We start from the raw sequence: 6,209 nt of genomic DNA on the forward strand, positions 1-6,209 counted from the left end.
CAAATCTTTTCTTTTAATACAATATATATTTCATATCTGTACATATTGTAGTTTAGTCAGAATAAGTGCCATGTTTTAAAATAATACTATAGATAGAAGAAGATAATGGAGCAAAGTGCATGTTTTGGCCAAAAACAAATTAAAGAGTTCTTTGCCCATACAATGCTGTGCTCATTAGAAAGAGAGCTAAACAAAGCAAACGTACTCATATATATGCGTATATTTGTGTGTCATCCCGCTTTGCATAGACATTAGAAAGAGAGCTAAACAAAGCAAACGTACTCATATATATGCGTATATTTGTGTGTCATCTCGCTTTGCATAGACATCGCTGTTATCAATATGAAAATTTTGATAACTTTATACGCAAATATTTCATGAACAAATTAACCAATTTTAATTTTTATAATTTTCCGGAAATATGCTCATCAAAACCTTTCTTTTGATATATATTTCATATCTGTACATATTGTAGTTTAGTCAGAATAAGCGCCATGTTTTAAAATAATACTATAGAAGAAGATTGTGTTCCTAACTAGGATATAGGCCCTAGGCTTACTATCAGTTTGGACATAAAAAATGTCATAGGATCTATCCCTCAGTTCAATGATTTTTTGCTGCCAGATCCAAAGGTTCTTGTATCAAGCAGACATCGATGTCCTCCTCACGTAGGGGGACTCATAGGTTCTCGGTGGCTAGCTTAGAGGGACGAGGGTTAATTTAATCTACTTTTAACAAACTGATCAAAAGTGTTGCTTATTTTTACAACTACTCCCTTTGTTCAGAATCTGCTTCCATCTCAGACAACCGCAGATCGTGGAGCAGTTTCATTGTGTCACCCCCTAATTTCTCCAAGTCGTCATCCAGGGCACCAGAGGCGGGGAAGACCTTCACTTTGGCCACCCCGAGGCCAAAGCGAAGTTTAAACTGCTGTTTTCCGAGTGCTTTCGGGGACTCGTTGCTAATACGCTTAGCTGATCTCCGTGCCGATTTAAGCTGTTGGTGTGGGTATTGTTGTGACTGGTTAAGTTTAGCTACGGCGCGGCCTCATACTCTCGCACTTAGCACGATCCTCGATGTACTGCTCGTGTGCTTCGCAGTGGACTACGGGACATCATTGCCAGGAGTCGCCTTGGCAGCATAACCAGAGGCCCCCATGGAAACATTTCCAGAGGCCGTCTTGGGGGCTGACTGAAGTCGGCCTGGCCTGAGAAGCGGGGTGCTGTATCGTGCACCGCTCGTCATACTTGGCCCAGCACCCGCTCAGTTTTATCTTTTACTCCTTCTTTTTCTTTCTTTGTATTAAAATTCACTTACTTTCTGGTTAAAGACTGCTTATTTAGGCACTACCATCCATGCAGGTCTTGGCACGGGTACCTCGACACCTTAGCTTAAAGTGCTGACAAGGTTATACCGCCTTGTCATCGGTCGACAGACTCTTGTTAGCGAAAAAACGGAGTACCAGGACATCAAGTCTTTTGGACAGTGGTTTAAAGTTGCCATTTGGAGAGGAGAAGCTATATTGTTCGCATCACTTTCCCATCTAAACCCCCAAAGGAGAAAACTAATATTCTGATCACATTTTTATTATTTTAATCTTTCAATTTGAGCTGCAAACCTTTCGTTTTGCGGACCTATAAGTCTTCAATATTTCTGCAGTCGTTTTTGCACGGTGCAAAAACAAAAAAATGGCCCCTATTATGAGTTGTATTCGATCTTCGATATTCGTTCGTTGTCGAAGATCGAAAATCGAATGTCAATTTGGTATTATGAGCGGTGCATGCCTGTCGAAATTTTCGTTGTATACCGAATTTAGAGTCGAATGCAATTTTGCTTTCGATTGTGGAGCGTATTGTGGGAAAACTTGTTAAAATGTAAGTTGTTTGCGATTATTTATTGTTTTATAGTAACCAAATAATAAATATATACTAATTTTGTTAATATTATGCAGGAATATGTTAATATATGTTAATATTTTTGGAGGAATTTACAACGGAGCTGAATTGCTTGGGACCACCAGTTAGAACGGCAGCAAAATGGATTAAGGTTAATAATGTTTTTTTTTGTGATGTTTATAGAAATACATTTTTATTTTCCCTTGGCAGGTATGGGCTGAAATACGTAGAGGAACTAAAATAGATATTTTTTTCAAATGACGAATAATTGAATAAAGAAAATTTATAACAAAAATAAAACAGAAACTGTGGCGTAAAGGTTTCTATTTAATACTTTTTAGATTTTTCTATAATATTCTAAGAATTTCATTTCTTATGTTTTCTGCTTCTCCGTTATTTGGCTCCACTTCAATATCTTCAGCATCATCGTTGAGGGTCTCATCGGATAACTCTTCATCCGGAAGTTGAACATTATAAAACAAGCAAATGTTGTGCAAAGCTGCACACACATTTATAATTTGTGTTGCTTTTTTTGGAGAATAGTGAAGAGCTCTTGGCTCGGGTGCACTGCTGCAACTGGTTTTTTGTACTGGACAGTAGGTTCATAAACGGCTCTTTAGATAATCTAAAGTTCTTTAAAAAACTGTAAGGAAATTTCTGTAATATTATGTACGTCAACACATTTTGAAAATGCTAAACTTGCTCAGTGGAAGCCATTTCAAGGGGGTTGGATGCGCCCCTCAGCTGTTTTCTACATCTAGCTAGTTCCACTAATCTTTCATCGTCCGATGAATCGTCGAACCACAACTCCGTTGTACTCATTTTCACAAAAAATACTTTTTTTACCTTTTAAAAATAATGTTAGCAAAGAATTTCAACACAATCGGTTTTTCTTTTATTTTGATTTGCTGTATCAGCTGAGAAAAAATTATCTATTGTAAATGCGTCGAGCGATCGAAATTCACAATAGTCCTATTCTTCAACGAATGAGCACCATAATACCAAATGAAAATTCGTTCGATCAGCACTTTCGACTACAGTCGAAGATCGAATGTTGCTCATAATAGGGGCCAATGTCTCAATGACAGAAATCTAGATAGTGATCTAAAAATTTATTTCTGACAGCATTCATGTTTGAATCTGAGGCTCTAATTTTTAGTTCAGGCGTGAAAAATCCAACAATTTTTTTTTCTTTCGGAACACAAAATTCAATTTTCGGGTAAATTTATGTCACATCAAAAATTTTTATACAAATCATTAGATAGCAAGTATACTAAATAGCCTCTCCGTTTGTTGATTATGTTGCGACAACGCGTTCAATTGACATGTAGTACAAAAGCAGTGGGATGCCTCAATGAAATTATTGCCGTATACTAGTGTTCTATTGTGCTATACAAATCCGGGCAATACTTTAGAGAGAATTTTACAATATCAAGTTATTCAAAAACTGAACGGTTTCGTCTTTTTGTGTTAAGAGCAGATAATGACTACTCATACCAAATCAAATCACTTCATAACCACTTCTTTGGGTGTGAGTCCAACAGTCACAGTTTGAGTAAAGGTGAGAGCTCGGCACCAACACAAAGAGGAGAGGTTTTAATATGCCTACTGAGCAATTTCTGCATCTTAAAAATAGAACGGTTCTTACAATCTAGATCATTTTTCGAATGCGGAAAACTAACAATGTTCCTATTATTGTCAAGTTTACCTCTCCTAAGGAAAATTAAGTATTTCTCAGGACGATTTGCTCTACAACAATGGTAACTGCGCTTAATTTGCTCTACAACAAGAATAAACTGCCAGCATGCAAATTTATGCCAACGAGTGCTCGACCAAAGCAAGACCCGCGTTGCTAAAAACTGCATTGTGATTGAAGAAGTGCAAGAAAATATCTTCAGCCTTGACCTGGTACGGACAAATTTTTATAAAGCGCTCTCTTAGCGATGCACCTGTTTGTGTGCCATTCATGCAAATGCTGAGAAATTTAGACGGAGCCGACGAGGAGATTTTTCTTTTTCGAAGCGATACTTAGTGACTGTTTGTTTCCTTGTTTTTAATTCCTGACTTTTTTAAACGTAAATATCTCATAATCAGACGATTTTCATGTTGATTTTAGATCTCTTAGTGATTTGACATTTCATTTAAATGATACCTTGGACTGAGTCCGTCATCAGAGAACGTAAATTCACAGAGAAGGCTCAGGAACGAATGAGCAGGTTAAATGTCAAATGCTAAAAAAAATGCGGCTAAGAAATTTTTGTTATGTATTTTACCACGGCCTTGGAAAAGTTAACATAAGAGAGTTAACATAGCGGAGCGTAGTCAACAGAATTAAATATAGCGTTTGCATTGAAATGTAAAATGCCAAGATTTGGTGTTAGGCAATCACAGCAGACTTGTACATTTTTCTTTCATGCTTATTTGCCGTCGGCATTTTACATGCGCGAATGGATTATTTCTAGTGAGATGAATAAATTAATTCTAAGTATCAGGTCAGTCCATAAGTTCATGCGTTTTTTAAAGGTGGTTTTAAAATTAATAAAAAAGATGTGTAAACTATTTATTAATCAATAATATATTTTCCTTCATTATTTACAATGTCTTCCCAACGTTTAAGCAAATTTTTATTTCCCTGCTCAAAAAATTGTTTGTCCTTGGGGCCCAAATACGCTTCGATATTCCTTTTATAGCTTCTTTTGAGGAGTAGTTCTTGTTACTAATATTGGATGTAAGTCCACGGAAAAGGTGATAATCACAAGGTGCAATATCCGGAGAGTATGGTGGATGCGGTATTAGTTCCGAGCTCGTTCAGCTTGCCTAATTTTTGCCTTGCGGTATGAGGTCTCGCATGGTCGTGGTGAAACAAAACTTTGCGTCTATTCACTTAAGACGGTCGAACAGGATTATTGTAAAGGACACATTTTTCATCACCAGTAACGATACGGTTCAAAAAACTTTCATTTTCAAGCCTTTGTAGCAGCTGTGAACACACATTCACTCCCTGCTGAAAGTTGGCGACGGAAAGTCTATGCGGAACCTATTTTCCCAGCTTTGAAACCTTTCCCAACTGAACCAGGTTCCTACAGTTCCATGCGATGAATTTAACCTCTGAGCTATCATATCGACTGTCAAATTTGGCTCAGCTTCCACGAGTTCGAGCAAGGCGTCGGAGTTAAAGACTTCAGGACGACCAGCGCGCGGGGTATCATCCACGTCGCAGTCACCATTTCGGAATTTTGAAAACCACTTTTGCGCAGTCCTTACAATCACGGTGTCCTCTCCGTGAACAGTGTTTATTTCTGCAGCAGCAGTTGTTGCATTTTTACCACTTTTATAAACAAAATACAAAATATGCCTCTTATATGCATTCGAAGATTCCATTTTATTTTTTAACAACACGTTCTTCTATCCGCGATTCAAGTCAGCACAATATTTCAAAGAAAAAAAATAGAAATAGTACCGTTACATTCCGCGAATAATTTTTTGCATGCAAAAATCGTGCAAAAGTGAAATTATGGGTAAAATATGCACGAACTTATGGACTGACCTGATATATATGTACATGCATGAATGTGAAATTTTAAATATCTAATTAGCTAAATTATATTGATATTAAGTGTGTTATCAAAATTATTTCACAATATCCACATAAAAAATTGTCTTTGTAAGCCATTCATTTAGATCAGGGTTAGTATTTAGCAATATGCCGTACTATTTAACTTATTATGTAAGTATATTCATATACTATGGAACAAATTGTTGAATACATATAATATCTACCATTCATATTATTATGTAGGCAGAAGAAAATCTTTGTCTGCCTCATAACACAGCTCATATGCATATCTACATATAAAAAATTCAAGAGCAAATAGAGAAACATATGCAAACAAATTCCTATCATATGCAAAAAAAACGGATCTAAATCGGATGCGTGCATACACGAATACATATGTTGGAACATTGTATGTACGTAGACGTTTCTATTCTGAGCAAAACAATACATATTCGTATATACATGTGTAGGTATATACTTATGCCTCTACATGCGTATGTTTACAAAACTAAAATTCTAAGCCTAGCGACTACAAGAACAAAATGCACTCATAGGCGCAGCTGTAGCGAACATGATTATTTACCCGCGACGGCGCTGAACAGTTTAAAATATTAAAAAGCACAACAAAAACAAATCCATTGATAAGTTCAATCTCATATTTCTACGAGCAAAGTACTTCCATTCATAAAACGAGCCGGCCATATGCTAATTTTCTCGACCATTCGAAAATAGTCAATATTGGAATATTTCGCGTCCAA

This window comes from Anastrepha ludens, chromosome X (assembly GCF_028408465.1).
Source record: "Anastrepha ludens isolate Willacy chromosome X, idAnaLude1.1, whole genome shotgun sequence".
In the NCBI taxonomy this organism is placed as follows: Eukaryota; Metazoa; Arthropoda; class Insecta; order Diptera; family Tephritidae; genus Anastrepha; species Anastrepha ludens.